At 42.6% G+C, this 16,857-nt stretch overlaps 1 non-coding gene across 1 annotated transcript; it reads right to left on the reverse strand.

Annotated features, from left to right (window-relative positions):
* Positions 1-15,924: 15,924 nt before the first annotated feature.
* LOC122695968 lies at positions 15,925-16,115 on the reverse strand. Its single transcript, XR_006341691.1, has one exon. It is a non-coding gene; the product is annotated as a U2 spliceosomal RNA (small nuclear RNA).
* Positions 16,116-16,857: the final 742 nt, after the last annotated feature.

Raw genomic sequence — 16,857 nt, forward strand, 5'->3', positions numbered from 1 at the left:
TATTATTATTATTTTGGCCGTGCCTGGATCCCACTAAGATCCATGTGGGATCTTAGTTCCCCAACTAGGGATTGAAGCCACACCCTCTGCCATGGAATCCTAACCACTGAATCACCAGGGAATTCCCTGACAGTCAGTTTAGAAAGTTGATTGGACTGATCAAAATTTATGTGATTTGAATCCCAGATAAGGAAATATCCACATACATAAGTCATTCTAATGAGCACCACTGGGAATTATGGACGCACGCTTTTATGCAAGAAGCTTAGAATACATCCACCATTAGAAGACATTAGAAGTAGAATCATTCAATTCAAATGATTTTGTTTACCTTTCAATAAATGCAGTCGAAGCCTGTTCTCCAGTACCATCTCCAAATATCATCTCCAGGTATAACCCTAAGGGTTTTCTTTTGGTTTTTGTTTCCAAATTCAATCCTTTCCATTGCTTACAAGTGAATAATTGGAGAGAAAAAGTAAACTTAGTTTCAATAATTTTAATTTAGTTGAGGTTAAGAAGCTTTTGGTTTCATTCCCATTACCCTATCCTGATTTTGTTCTTTGAGGTTGATGTTTAAAAAATACTATACAAAAAAAAGTAGGGGAAGCTAAAAGTGGGTTAATAGAAATAAATTAGAAGCTTGGGATTAGCAAATATACACTACTATATATTCAGGGGTTTCCCTAGTGGCTCAGATGGTAAAGAATCAGTACTATATATAAAATAAGCAACAAGGATTTACTGTATATCACAGGGAATCAGACCCAATATTTCAAAGTAACCTATAATGGGAAAGAATCTGAAAAAGAATATATATACATATAACTGAATCACTTTGCTGTACACCTGAAAGCAACAGGACATTGTAAATCAAAAACTATACTTCAATTAAAAAAAATAAATTAAAAAAAAAAAAAACTCTTGCTACTCACTGAGCATGGAGAAGGCACACGCTCAGGAGAAAAAAATGTGAGTTAAACATGATCACATTTCTTTTGACCACGACGAGATTTTTCATCTTAACTTCATGACTTAAATATTAGAAAAGCATGGAGCATTTTTATAGTCAGGAAGGGGGAGATGATATAAAATCAGGCTCAGAGTGATGGCTTCCTCTTCTCTTGCTCTGTGCAGAAAATTCAGTTGTTAATAAAGTGGGGTCAGTTCAAATACTGAGGAAGGCTCAACTGATGGGTCCATATTCTGGTTTGTTGTCCATGAATTCAAATAATGATGCAACAGTTCAAAGTGTGCATTTTTAAAGTCTTTAGACAGGCACTTTCTTGAGGTTGAATCAGAGCTCTGTCTTTGACTTTGCTTGTTACCCTGGGACATACAGCTACACCAAGGTGCAAATCTCATCTTCACCAGTTTCTGTGTAGCTGTCACCTAGGTCCTGCATCTGATGACCCACCAACTCTGTTACTACGTGTTGCAGCCCTTCACCTTAAGTTTCTCTTAGGCTGTTTTTGGGCTGTGTGCTGAGTTGCTTCAGTTGTGGCCAACTCTTTGCGACGCCATGGACTGTACCCCGCCAGGCTCCTCTGTCCACTGGGATTCTCCAGGCAAGAACACCGGAGTGGGTTGCCTCCTCCAGGAGATCTTCCTGAGCCAGGGGTCGAAATTTTGTCTCTTTAGTCTTCTGCATTGGCAGGCGGGTTCTTTATCACTAGTGCCACCTGGGAAGCCCCCTAGGCTGTTTATCACCAAGTAATTTGAAGAAGGTCCTTGCCAGCTGTAGAGAGAAACAGGTAGTCTGTGCTAACAATCCTTTAGAACCTTTCCCAAAGTCTTGGAAAGTTTCTCTTTTATATACTAAAATTGGGTTGTTACTGAGCCGCCTTTCCATTGGAGGGACACTTCTGTATCAAATATGCAATTAACAGGAGGACAGGATTGATGGCTATGCTTTGAGGGCTGGCCTGCTTGCTGGACCTACTTGCTGGGGAGACAGTGGATCCCATAGGACAGCTGGGGCATTGAAGACAAGCGGGAAGAGTCACTCCCTAGGTAGGGAGTGGTTATCTGCATCCATCCTCAGCAGTTCTCACTGTGACCGACCCAGAAACCCTCCATACAGTGGCTCTGATTCCTTAAAGCTGACCAAAGTACTCAGCTAGAAAGTTACTCTTATCAAGAACTCCTGCTTGCCTTAAAAAACAACAACAACAACAACAAAACCTTCTTGCATCCCAGCTGGCAGATAATAGCTATATCTTTTGAAAGTCAATAACCTTGCCCCTTCCTGCTGCCTCTCAGGCCCACACTTTTCTTGTTTTGTCAGCTATTTGGGGGCATTTAAAAATAAATCTAACTCTGGACTGCAGCCGTCACAGTGATACCATCTTCTCCCTTTCTCAGGCACAGGAACTCAGCACCACTGACTGTTTTGATATTTCTGGCCTGAAATCCTTCTCCTATCCCGATCTGATGTTCATTCTGGTTCTCTGACATGTCTGCACTCATACCCATCAATTAGTATGGCGGGATGCCCACTTCAACAAGGTGTGGAGCCAATTTCAACAAGGCGATGTGCCAATCCCATCCTGGCTCAGACAGGGACTGGAGCAAATGACACAGCATGTCCATGGAGATCCTTCCTGCTGGAGAGAGCTGCCAAAGTGGGACCTCGTGCTTCTCTCCAGGGAACCGTCGCCGTGGAAATCTTTAATCACTGTACATCATTTTCAGATTATTCTCTGTCTTGTTAGAGAAGAAATCTGCATTCTTGGATACTGTGGATCCGTCTTGTTCAAGCAGAAGATGTCAGCTTCCCTGGTGGCTCAGATGGTAAAGAATCTGCCTGCCATGCAGGAGACCCAGGTTTGATCCCTAGGTCAGGAAGACCTCCTGGAGAAGGGAATGGCTACCCGCTCCAGAATTCCTACCAGAATTCCATGGACAGAGCAATCCATGGGGTAGCAAAGAGTCAGACACGACTGAGTGACTTATACTTTCACTTTGCAAGCAGAAGATAGACGTGTGAGTGTTATCAAGCATGCAAGGGTGCAGTAAGGAGCTTGGGGCCGTCTTTCCTCCCCAAATCTGAGAACTGCACTGACAGAAAGACTTGATCACAGTGAGCAAAACCCTTTGTGAGCTGGTGTTGTTACCTAGGAAAGGTGACTCTGGTGGCACTAGAGAACAGAGAAACACTATTATAAAAACACAGTAGAATTGTCCTTTCCCAAGAAGTTGCCTCTGGCTCATGGAGAAAAGCCTTGAATGAATTAAGATGCTGAAAGAGTGGAAAAAACAGGCAAAATCTAGCAGTAGAATGAGCAAGGTAAACTCTCATTAGTTTAAGTAATGTTTAAAGAAAAAAAATCTGTGAAAAAAAATTTGCCCTGACTGCCCCCCACTTCTCCCCAAAAGACACAAAAGGGCCCACCCACGTGAGAACTGTCCTCAAGATGGAATGAACTTTTTTTTCAGTAGTGAGACTAGTTCAGATAAGTGACCAGAGACGTCTGGATGCAGGAAAACAAGGGTAATAATATTACTAGTGCTTTCAATTTTAGTGAAGAGGTTTGCTTTATAAATTCTTCATTTAAGTCTATATTCCTGTTTTTTCCTGAAATAAATGCACGATTTTTTTTTGACAAGGAAAAACATACAAAAAAATATCACTTAGGAAAATTAAGACTGCAAGATATAAAAGTGAGACAAGATATAAAAGGAATTTGGAAGGTAGGAGCAAAGGTCACAAGGCATTTTTGGCAAGAAAAGGCATTCAGATATAAGGAAGACTGGCAAAGAGGAGGAATCACCAATGAGACTCTTCTAGAGCTTGCTGCTTGCTGTCTGTCATAGCGTAGAGATAACGGAGCTCTTGTTCACAGAGGTGAATGAGAATCAGGGACTTACGGCCACTGACCCAGCTCAGGAGCATTTCTGGCTATCCTTAGGAAGTATTTGCCAATGCAAACCCTGTGCATCAGGAGCCCTCTGCACCCCAATTCTGGTGCTCCTGAGGCTGTGGCACCTGATGCCCCAAGTGGGCTGTGCCCTGGGGCCCCGAGTCAGTGGTGTGCTGGAGCAGGATAGACTGACAATGACTGGAGGTGACATATTTGGGAATTTGGCCTGCGGTCATCAAGCACACACATTACCAAAATCTAAGTTCAGTTCAGCCCAGTCTCTCAGTCGTGTCCGACTCTTCGCGACCCCATGAACCGCAGCACGCCAGGCCTCCCTGTCCGTCACCAACTCCCGGAGTCCACCCAAACCCATGTCCATTGAGTTGGTGATGCCATCCAACCATCTCACCCTCTGTCGTCCCCTTCTCCTCCTGCCCTCAATCTTTCCCAGCATCAGTTACATAAACTATAATTAAATAGATAATATTAAAAACAAAAGCAATTCATTCTCAAAAGTCATCAGTTCCTCATTATTTTACTATGATCATAACATTTACCTGCCTCTATTGAATCTGTAAATGACAACCCACTCCAGTATTCTTGCCTGGAAAATCCCATGGACAAGGAGGCTGGTGGGTTACAGTCCATAGGGTTGCAAAGAGTTGGACACGACTGAGCATGATGGATGGATGGATGGATCAAATCTGTGATTGAAATTATTATGTGTGGGGGGTGGGGAGGGGGTGTTTCTGCATCTTCTCCCAGGTCTGTGTTTAACGACATCACATTTGCAGCTTGAAACTGGCCACGATGGAAATGTTTATACCCTGAAAATTAGCAAGTTCTGCACATTGTGGCTTTTATTTCTTTATTTTCTAGTGAGCCAGTTGTTCAAATATATTTATTAGCATACCATTGCTTGAAGTTCACACAAGCCGAGCTTCTGTGTGCTATAATCAAGTGGCCAGCCTTGATTCACACCACTTTCTACATTTTTTGACTGCATTTTCCCAAAGCTGAGGTTTGCTCTGGATTTTCAGAGCCTCAAAAGGGTGGTGGAAAAGACCTTTGTAGTCTTTTTGCTCTCCTGAGGACTCCGGCACTAGTGTGATGATGAGGGGAAATGACACCAAAACATCCTCAGAGCTCCCTCTGTCTGAACCCGAGGGGCTGACCCCGAGCCACTCTGCATTGCTGTCTCCTCCGTTAGAGCCATTTTCCCCAGGAGGTTCTCCAGGTCCCCGTGGGTACCCACGCTGTCCCCCAGCCCTCAAGCTCTGCTTAGCCTCAAAGCTTCGGAGGCCAGGGGTGAAGGTAAGGTCGAACTAGTGATGCCAATGGGAGCAAAAGCGAAAAAAACAAAGCAAGACAGATCTGAGCAAGAAGGAGGAAATGGTGACTATATCTCACTAGTTACAGGTGATGAAAGAGAAGATTGTGTCCAAGATAACTCTGTTTCACAACCTTACTAAGAGCTATCAGGATTACAGAGAAGAAGAACTGTCAGGAACACATACCCGGGAGTACAGCATTTCCATTTGCCATCCTAAGAACAAGACGTGACAATGATCAAAGTGTGAAGGTGTTAATACTGGCTTGAAATACTTCTCAAAAAAAACCCCTATTAATACGATAGGGAATATGAATACATATAAGCTGTTCACTTTGCCGTACAGTAGAAACTAACACAATATTATAGAGCAACTGTACTATACCCTAATGAAAAATTTAAAAAAAAACAACTGATTTTCTTTATCCATGCTGCATGTGTGCTAAATTACTTCAGTTGTGTCTGACTCTTTGTGACTCCTATGAACTGTAGCCTGCCAGGTTCCTCTGTCCATGGAATTCTCCAGATAAGAATACTGCGGTGGGATGCCATTTCCTACTCCGGGGAAATCATCCCAAATCCAGGGACTGAACCCTCGTCTCTGATGTCTCCTACATTGTCAGGCAGTATCCCACCTCCAAGAAAAACAAAACACAGGAAAAATTTAAATGTCCGTTCAGTCGGATGACATTCCTTTTGCTCCTTATCTTGACCTCTTAGGGTATCAGACAGTGGGATAGTGCTGGTCATGACCTCTTTGAAATATTCTCCTCACTCAGCTTCTGTATCAGTCAGGGAGGAAAGAAGGAAAGAATTTATTTTAAGGAGTCAGCTCACAGGGCTATGGGGCTGGCAGACCTGAAATGTGTAGGACAGGCCAGCAAACTGGAAACTCAGGCAGGACTTCTATGTTAGTCTTCTTGTTTAGGAAACGTTAGTCTTTGCTTTTAAGGAAGGCCTTAAAAAGAACTGATTGAGAACTATTTATGTTATCCAGGGTGATTGCCTTTGCTTAAGGATTGTAAAGATAAATCACATCTATAGAATGCCTTTTTGGCAACATTTAGACTAGCGTTTGACCAGATAATGGCGTCACAGCCTTGCCAAGTTGACTTAAAATTAACCTTCACAGCTTTCAAGCAAGACCTCCCTCCCGACTGTTGGGGTTCTTCCCCAGAGTCTCTTGCCAGTCTCTTCTGCTGGGTCCCTTTTAAATGTTGATGTTCTCCAGCATCCATCTGAATTTGGGGTACAGCTTTTAAGAGTTAAAAGAAATTTTATAAATGTATGAATGGACACAGAACTGTGAAAACCATATAATGTACCTATGAAATGGTGAAACTTTAGACAGAGTATTTCGTTCTGAGGCAGCATAGCTTTCATTGGAATAGAAAAATAAAATAAGGAATCAAAATAAGGCATTGCTTGTTCTCCTTGCACTCTTTGGACGTGGCATGTCTTAGAGACTCCCAAATCTCATCTTCAGCCCTCTTTTTTTCCTGTGCAACACTATCTCTTTGGGGATCTGATCGATGCCCAGCCTTCAGTGATACCAGCACACCCATGTCTCCAAAATAATGTTTCAAGGAACACTAGATTTCATGTACAAATAAGGTAGAGAAATGCCAGCTATAGATTGCTTGTTCTTGGAAATTTGCAATCTGTATTGTCAAACTAAAGACTCTGTGAAGTCCTGCAGAAACGGGGAAAACATAGCCCTAAATCTGAGTTCTGAGCCCAGAGCCCAAGTTTCAGAATGGTTGTTTCCAACTGTATATTACACTGAGATATGTCCCACGCAATTCAAAGGTAACATGATAAAAACTGACATTATTTTGCTTGATCCAAACTGTTTCCTCTTCTTTTTCTTATCTTCTTTCATAGCTGGTACTTGAGTTGTCAAAAAAACAAAAAAGACCTACAAGACCATGTGGACTCTCTCCCGCCTCATGGCTCTCCATTTACCAGTTTACTTACTTCTGCCTTCTCAGAAGATCCTGCATGCCGCACCGACCCACCCCATCTTCATCCAAGTGGCTTCTGCCTCCCCTCTGCCTGCCACATACCCTTCGTCTGTAACAATAACCTCCTCACTGCTTCTACTGCCTCCGGAAAGATGGTCTTCAAACACAAAATGATGACGTGACTCGTGGTCCACGCCAACAGGTGGCTCCTTGCTGACTCCTCGTGATGTCACAGCTCTCCTCTTGGACGATGTTACACATTTAAGATGACGCGCTAAAGCTTTCTTAGTTGCTCCGGAGTAACTTAAAGAAAACTCCTCTACCTTCCTTGGCTGTGTGGATGTGTCCCTGTTGGACTTGAAAAGGCATTGCCAGTCTTCAAGTGAGGTTTGGGAAGCAGAAAAGTAGGGAGCATTATTGATGTAAAAAAAAAAATTCTTTTTTGGTCATTTTTTTCTGATCATGGAAAATTGAGAGCTGACTGTTTAGGGAATCACTAGATCAAATAGTCTGAATCAGGTAGTTGACTGATGGGAAAATGGGATACTTAATACTACTAAAGTGGACTTCACAGATCAGAAAAATTCTGGCTGCTCTTTAAAAAAAAAAAGGTGTTTTAAAAATTTCCAATGATACAAGATGTTGTAATATGAAAAAGAGCAGATTGCAAATTAAAAGTTTCACCTTGACACCCTCAAGTGGTGAAACTAGTATATTTTTCCATACAAGGAAACATGAATTCTGGAAGGATGCATCCCAAACTATTAATAGAGTTTATCTCTAGGGAGAACAAATTGGTCATTGTCATATTCTTCTGTCTGCTTAATTGTGTTTTCTCACATATCCACAATGAATATGAATTATTTTGGTAATAAGAAAAAAAAGGTGTGGCTTAAAAAAATTCTTTGCAAACCTTGGCAACTTAATAAACTGACCGATCTTAGTCTACTTATGTCCAGGATGACCTAAATTTACCTTTTCTCCATGTCCCTCAGTTTTGTTTTTCTTGCAGCAGAACAGCATGCCAATTTAAAATGGTCAATAGCGTACTTTCAGTGCTCATCTATGTGGTCTGGCATTTAACATATTTTCCAGGAGAAGGTGGTACAACCCAACCATGATGACAACCCTTCTAAGAAAACCCTGGCTACTCTGAGAATTTAAAAGTAAAAACTGCAAGCTGGCTTTATCTCAAAATATATAAAGGATGAACACTGACATGCATAAAAAAATAATTTAAAGACCTCTTATCTAAGCTCTGCTTACTATTTATTTGGATTTATTTGTCTACCCAACCGATTCTAATATCTTAGATTTTATAGATCTTATTATGGCTGGAATGTTTCATGATTAAATTTGTCTTTTTTTTTTCAAATAGATTTCAAGTGTAAGTACCCAAAATGTTAATTTTTTTTACCTTACTTTGAGGGAGTGGGTGTATGTCTTTTTAATTTCTTTTCACATTTTTATTTAATAAGTACTTTCCTTTTCAATATGTTAAAACCAACAATAATTCTGAATCTCTTATACAAGGCTTGTAAGATTTTTTATTTTAAAATCAATTAAGCTGCTATAATGCTGATCCCAGTATCTGAGGAAAAGAAAGCACACATATTTTATTCAATTAGGATGAATATATTATTTCACTATTTTGTTTAATAAATTTAACAGAATTAAAATGCATCCTTTAAAAATTGCTGAAGTAACTCAAAGTGTTTTCTCCTCAAAAGGTTCACAACTCTTTTTACTTCTCCAAATAATATAATACACACTTAATAAAGTTCTCAGGTTCTCAGGCATCTGATGATTGAGTGCCTGAAAATTCAATAAATATGGTAGTTTAAAAAAAATGCAACATAGAAAAAGTAGGCTTAATTCTTAAGAGCATGCTATCCACACAGTGTTCTGCGATGGTGGAAAAGTTCTATATCTGTGCCGTCAATACTGTAGCCCTGGTCACCCAGGACTGCTGAGGACTTCCAGTGTGGCTAGGGTGACCGAGAAGTTGATTTTAAATTTTATTTAACCTTAGTGAATTCACATTTAAGTGGCCACACATGACAAGTAGCCACTGATGGAACTCACAGCTCTAACGTTATAATCAGTTGAATCATAGTCAGACAAAAGTATTCATGGATATTTGCCACTTAGTAACATTCCTTTTGCCTAAATAAAATCAATGTTGGGCCTTGCCTAATTTCCCAAAAAGAGTAAATTAACTGTTTTCATTAGCTCTCTACTTCCAATTCTTATCTGGCAGATGGTAGGAAATGAGAGTTTCATCTATTTCCCCTGAGAACCGGCTGGCATTTCACTCCATCCCAGTAATAGTCTGGTCGACTATTAGAGAGCCTAGGGGCTCTCCTGATAAGCCTCAGACTGATTAAAAACTGAAGTCCTTTATTTGCTACTTATAGGAGCACAATGAACCAATAATAAAACTTTTATTTTTATATATAACTAAAGAGTATCTACTAGCAATCTGCTAACCATTAGTAGGGCTTACTTTGTGGATGTAGGCGTGAAAATTAACTACACTCCTGTCCCCACTGTATCAGTTAGGATACCCATAGGAAACAGAAGACACACTCAAGCCTGTAATTAAAGAGAGTTTAAAAAAGGACACTTTGGGCTTCCCTGGTGGTCCAGTGGTTGGGAGGGCACCTGCCAATGCAGGGGACATGGGTTGGATTCCTGGTCCCAGAGGATCCCACGTGCTGTAGAGTGACTAAGCCCATGCACGACTCCTGAGCCCATGCGCTAGAACTCATGCTCTGCCATAAGAGAAGCCACTGCAATGAAAAGTCCATGTACCACCGCTAGAAAGTAGTTCCCGCTTGCTGCAACTAGAGAAAGCCCGCAGCAACGAATACCCAGTGCAACCAAAAATAAAATAAATTAAAACAGACACTTTACAAATGTGTGAAGACGTGAAGTGAAAGTTGTTCAGTTGTGTCTGACTCTTTGCGACCTCCGTAGACTGTAGGCTGCTAGGCTCCCCTGTCCATGGAATTCTCCAGGCAAGAATACTGGAGTGGCTTGCCATTCCCTTCTCCAGGTGATCTGCTGGACAAAAGGATCAAACCCAGGTGTCCAGATGTGTGGGCTGTGTTAAAGGAAACCTACAAAGAGTGGTGGGTACCCCAGGATCAGCAGCAGAGGTGAGCTCCTGGACCAGACAGGGCAAGGGAGGAGGTGGCTTTGGAGTCATATGAGAGTTGTTACAGGAGAAGATTGTTTGGTACGAGCTGTGCTCTTTGTTAAAGGGACACAGCCAACAGTGCAACCTTACTCCAGTTTTATCCTCTGACCTGTCCTTTGGTGCATCCTATTGGCTAAACCAACCGAAAGCCAGAAACTTGGAAACTTCTACAGAAAGTCTATAAAGGCAGCCTCTCAAAGCTCAGACAAGTGGACAAATGTGGGTAGGAGATCTGGAGAGACAATAGAAAATATCCAGCTACCCCTCCCAAGTTTGGAACCAGTTGAGAGAGGCACAGATGGTTCTAAGTCAACCACGAGAGACCTTAGATGGATGGAAAAGCATCTCTTTTATGACTTGACTACTTGTGAAAGTTGCACTGAATGGCAATGTTTAAACGTGTGCACTGGACCAGGTTTATGTATTTCCCCAGACTCACTCAGCCTCATTTGCTCTCACTGGAGAGTCTTACTCTCCATCACTGTCACCTAAGTTAACCAGCACGGATTTCTAACACCACTAGTTATTTTTCCACTTCCCCCTTGCCCCCCACCCTTTTGCACACACACATAGGTTAAGGTCTGGCTGTAGAGTGACCCAGCCTACCTACCACTGTCAAGAGCTACAGCCGCTTTCCCGCTGAGGATTGGAGGTACTGAGTCGATCATCCCACTTACTTCCGACTCAAATGAAGGGCCACATAGTGGGTTATGGAATATGGCTTCCCCAGCAGCCACATGGCAAGAAGAGCAAGTGACACAACTCAGGAATGTAGGAGTTGCCGAGTTATATGGCAAACTTTGACAGCGAAAGGCAACACACAGCATGGGGGTGAGGAAATAGCAGATAAAGTCTCCTTTCTTCTCAATAGACTATTCTGAGGTGTTTTTTTCCTAACATCCTATTTGGGACTGAAATGTTCAAATAACTGGCTGTGTTTTCTTGTATAATGCTGGCCCGCTCAGTCATGTAACATTTTGTATTTGCTGGTCCTCTTTCCTGGCCTGTGGACTGTGGTAAATTAAAGATGGCGGCATATTCTTGTCACTTTCCATTGAGAGGTAGAGCTTAATTTCCCCTCCCCTTGAATCGACACCGGCCTTGGGGACTTGCTTAATTAATAGAATGTAGTGGAAGCAGCCTTCTTGGACTTTGTAAGAAGTCTTACAACTTCTGCCTTGTTCCCCTAGAGGGCCTTTTCTTGAGATGGTCACTCTGAATACTGAGCCACAATGCTGAGAGAAGCCCAAACCACATGGAGAATCCATGTACCAGTAGCCCCAACTGAGCTCTCAGCCAAGAGCTCACATCAACTACCAGCTATCCCAGACCAGGAGTGGAGACGCCATCTTGACAATGGATTGTCTATCCCAACGACCAGAACTGATGTCACATGGACTAGAGATGAACGACTCAGTCCCATTCTTCCCATATTCCTCATAAAAGTGGGGAAAAACAAAACGATTAATTTAAGTCACTAGGTTCTCTCACTAGGCTGTTACATAGCAATAGAAAACTGGGATGTTCCCCTCAATGGACTGTTCTTAGAAGGTATTTCCTAACGTGGATACCTCTCATAAGATCAAATAATTGGCTGTGTTTTTCTACAAAGCTGTGACCAGTTCACTTATGGATCACCTTCCATGTATTTGCCACTCTTCCTTCTCTGCTTCACTTCGCTTTTTTGACTCTTGCTATCTTGGGATTACACTACCAATAAATAAAGCATTCACACACAAGCTTTGCCTCAGACTTTGTTTACAGAGAAAGTTAGCAGAAGTGTCCTTGAAAGACCCTCAGAGTGAGATTTTGGAATTGATTCTGTATTTGATTGTCTGAAATCAATCAGGTAAGTGAAATGGTAAGAGCCCTTTGAAGTGGTATTACAATAACCAACTCATTCACCCATGGTTAATTGGGATGAAGTACAGGTGAATGGCTAAACTTGGGAATATCATGGTGCTACCATATTTGATAAGGAAGGGGCAATGATTGAGGTGTAGGGGTGGCTGATTTCAAGGAATCTGAGGTTTTGATAAGATGATAGGCTTGGGGCACCTATTACCAACTTAAGTCATGCTCTGAAAGTCAAAGGACTTTGAGAGTTGCTTTAAATGAGGCTCGCATGTCCTGCCATTGAAAGGTATCTGTACTGAAAATCAGTTCCGGGCAGCAGAGCTGTAAAGAAAACTAGGAGTATAGCCTCAACATGCCTCTAGGTCAAGGTCAGGACTTCGATAAGGAAAGAGTGGGAAGCTGAACCCTAGCATGGAGACACTGATGCAGACAAACCTGACTCTCCCTGGCTGGCAGAAACAGCCTGTTTCTCCCGGTCAGAGGTGAAGAGTCCCCCTTGCCTGGAGGGCATGCAATGACCTCACCAGAAGCAGGTACCTCCCCATATGACATTCATTCTCAAGTTTTCCCCAAGACCCACTCTGACCCACTTCCCTGCCCCCATGCAAATAATGATACAAGAGGAAGTACAAACCCTGCTGGGGAAGAAACAGCCTGTTTGCCAAAGGAAAGGTCATGCCTGATGACATGATCTGGCAGGAATTGTGGGAACACCGTGGGTGTGTGTCTTGAGATGCTTTGACCAGAGGAGGTAGACAGAGGCTGGATGGGTGAGAATGGACTGCCACGGGCACTTACCTGTGATTCAGGATTCAGGGTTCTGGTGAGGACACCTGGAGCTGGTTCTTATTCACTGCTGCAACAGCTCCTTCCAGCCTAGTCACTGCAATGGCCAGAAGGAGATGATGGGGTGATGTTGGAACTTCCTTGACATAGTTTAGATAAAGGAGTCAGAAATCTCAAGAAGGTGGGCATGTGACAATGGAATCATTTTCTAAGCTTTACCACCTGACTATGTTTCCCAGGCCTGAAGGTGGATGGTAGGGATGATGGGGAACCAGAGGCAGTAGTACCAGCATCTTTGAGAAGCTCAGTGATGGCTGCCTTCTGTAGGCCAGGGATCACAGTGGAAGATGCTACTACGGAATTGGGCTCCCTCTAATCCACGGTGGTAAAAGGTATCTGGACTTTCAAAAACCAAGTGATGGTGCTTTACCATCAAAGGAAAGCAAGCCCCAAGTAACATTAAGAGCAGAAAGGCCTTTGTATGAGCGAGCATGCCTGCTTTCAGGGATATACGGCCTTGGGAAGCTGACTAGGGTGATACTTGATTTAAATAATTTAAAAAAATCAAGAATTGTTGAGGAAAATGCCATCATTGCCTTCCATGATGGAAAACTGTACTCTATCACTGAGTTTCAAGATCTAAGTCAGGTAACAAACCCAGAGCCCATTGACTGAAGGATTGATAGATGGATCCCCTTGAGGAAGGACCCTCTAATGCCACTGAAAATACAGACAATAATTTCTCCTCTGATCCTTCCCTGGAAGGGAACTGAGGCAAATTGCCTGGGTAACTGTACGCCAGGGTAAGAGTCAAACCTAGACTTTTCAAGGGCTGTTAGTTACAGTGTATGAGATGTTACTGATAGCAGGAGGTCTGAAACACCAACACAGTCTTCTGGTTAAAACAGAGGCTTACAGAGACCAAGTCCATCCAGTTGTGGGTCAGTGGTTTTTGGATACTTGCTTTGTGATTATTTCCTTGGTTCTTGAATGTATAATGAAGACAGAGGTACTTAGCTTCTGGCAGCATCCTCAAATCCATTATCTGTCCTGTGGATTGGGGTCACTGTGGTAGGAAGGTCTAAACTCAGCACTATTGCCATTTGGAACCAGATAGTTCTCTGCTGTGGGGCATTTCCTGGGCATTTAGGATGCTCAGCAGCATCTCTCTCCTCCCCCCACTAGATGCCAGTGACACCTTCTAGTTGTGACAACCTAAACTGCTTCCAGACATTACCAAATGTCCCCTTGCTGCTGTTGTTGTTTAATTGCAAAGTTGTGTCTGACTCTTTGGGACCCCCACAGACTGGAGCCTGCCAGGCCCCTCTGTTCTTGGGATTTCCTGGGCAAGAATACTGGTGCAGGTTGCCGTTTTCTTCTCCAAGGGATCTTCCTTATTTCCTAGGGGGGCAAAATCACCCCTGATTAACAACCACTGGCTATGTGTTAGCTCCTGAAACTCCCTATCTCTTGCCATTTGCAGGAGTAATACCACCTTCCTTGAAGAGAGACCGAGATAAACACCATTGTTAAAGTTGAAGAGCTTCCCATAATATTCTCTTTTGAGTCAACTCTCTGGCTTCTGTAAAAATCAGACAGATCACAGGGCATGGTAGTGAAGCACCGCACTTTTAACTATAGCGCACAGCCACTGTGCCAGACGTGGCGTCTTCCATAGCTGCATGCCTCTAAGGCTCTGACACCACTCCTCCATGAACGTCACAGTGAAAGCCACAGCAGCTCTGGTCCCTGGGACTAAGGGATAGGACTCAGTGGTGAGCTGGCTTTTCTCACCCTGTGTGTGTGGGATCTCACTTCCCCATCAGCTGCCTGGAAATTTGAGTGATACAACCCAGAAGTGTAAGGGAGCACACGCCATCTGGAGCAAACTTTGACCAATACGAAATAGTATACAGAATGGGAAGGGGTTAGCTGGTAAACAATATTTATCCCTTCTCCCACCAAAGAGCTTTTCTGAGACAATGGGTCCACACAGCTTGTGACAAGTGACAAGGTAACTAATTATGCTTTAATTTTTTGGTAAAGCCATGGCCAATTTAGTAATGCACCTACCACTTCACATCTGTTCTCCATTCTTCCCCTCCTCGTATGTTTCCCCTCATCACATTTGCTCTGGGATTTTACCCCTCCCCAGTAGAAGTTAGCATGTAGGTTTCACCTCAGGTTCTGTTTGCTAGGAAACTTATGCTAAAACAAAGTGCAACAAAAATAAGTTTCTGGATAATTCTATCAGAATAAAACTTACCCACCTAGCAAAAGTGGGAAAATACGGTACTGCCAATTGAGACAGGCCATCTTTTTTCATGGTAGAAAAGTGCAGAACACAAAAAGAACTGGTGTACTTCATTCCTTCTCCCGAACTCACCATGTAATTAATTACTTCTATTCTTTTGGGAGATATGAGCAAGGGGTAATTACAGCCCAGGAGGGATTCTGTCTGGTGTTACCTTAAGGACACATGAGGTCAGGGGAGTCTATTCTCCTTTCACCTTGGTGACTAATGCTTGACATTCACACCTTTTGTAATCATCCCACAGTTTTTAGATATTCTGTTCTTTTCCACTATTTTCCCTTCTTGCTTTTCAGTTTTAGAAGTTTCTATTGACATGTCTTCAAGCTCACTGATTTTTTCCTTGGCTGTGTCCAATCTGTTGCTAAGCCTAAGGTATTCTTCATATCTGTCACTATGTTGTGATTTCTAACATCTCCTTTTGCTTCTTTCTTAGAATGTCCATCTCTCTGCTTATATTTCTCACCTCGTTTTGCACGTTGTCCACTTTTCCATCAGAGCCCTTAGAATATTAATTATAGTTGTTCAGAACTACTGGCCTGATAATTCCAAAGTTTCTGCCACAGTTGAATGTGGATATGCTTGGCTTTTTTTTTTTTTATTCCCCCCAAAGAGGAGGGTGCACCATTCCTGGAAGTACTGCAATACAAGGTCAATGCGTGGAGTGGACAGAGCAAGTTCCTATTCCAACTCCTAATCCCAAAATTCCATTTAATATATTGTCCTCGGATAGAGGATGTATCAGATATTAAACTGATAAGAACAGATACTACACTTGATCTTAGACAAAAGGCCGAGAAGCAATGGATATGCTTGTTTTGTATCTTTATGGTGTGCTGTCTTTTAGTATACCTTGTAATTTTTTTTGTTTAAAGAAGAACATAATTTACTGGATAAAATGGAAAAAAATAAATAGGTCTTTCGTATAAAGCTTTATGTTTATCTGGCTAAGAGTAATGCTCTGTTTACTGTTTGCTATCCTGTAGGTGTTAGAGGCTAAAATTTTCCTCTGATGGTTTTTTTTTTCCTCCTTTCTTTCCCTTCTGATGTCATCATGCTTCCCTAGAGACTTCTTCTTAAATAAAGTCTGAGGTGTGGTGTTATTTCTGATGTAGTCCCCTGATATTACACTGGAGTCCTACTGATGTGTTGGTAAAATGTGGGGGAAGGAAAAGCATTCCATGGTCTTAGGATTAGGTCTTGGTCTTTTTTTAAGTAGGAGTATAATTGTTTACAATGTTGTGGTGATTTCTGCTGTACAACAAAATAAATCAGCTATATGAGCGCATATCTCCCTTCTCTCTTGGGTCTCCCTCCCAGCCCACCTCATCCCACGCCCTAGGTCACCACAGACCGCTGGGGTGAGCAGCCTGTGCTGGGCAGCAGCTTCCGACGAGTTCCTATTTTACGCCTGGTGGTGGATACATGTCAATGCCGCCCTCCCAGTTTGTCCAACGTCCCTTTCCCCTTCTGTGTCCACATAGCCTCTATCCCTGCTCTGAGGTCGGAGTCTTTTAACGAGTCCCTACCCTGGGGCTGTGACCTTC

The sequence above is a fragment of the Cervus elaphus genome, chromosome 5 (genome assembly GCF_910594005.1).
Source record: "Cervus elaphus chromosome 5, mCerEla1.1, whole genome shotgun sequence".
In the NCBI taxonomy this organism is placed as follows: Eukaryota; Metazoa; Chordata; class Mammalia; order Artiodactyla; family Cervidae; genus Cervus; species Cervus elaphus.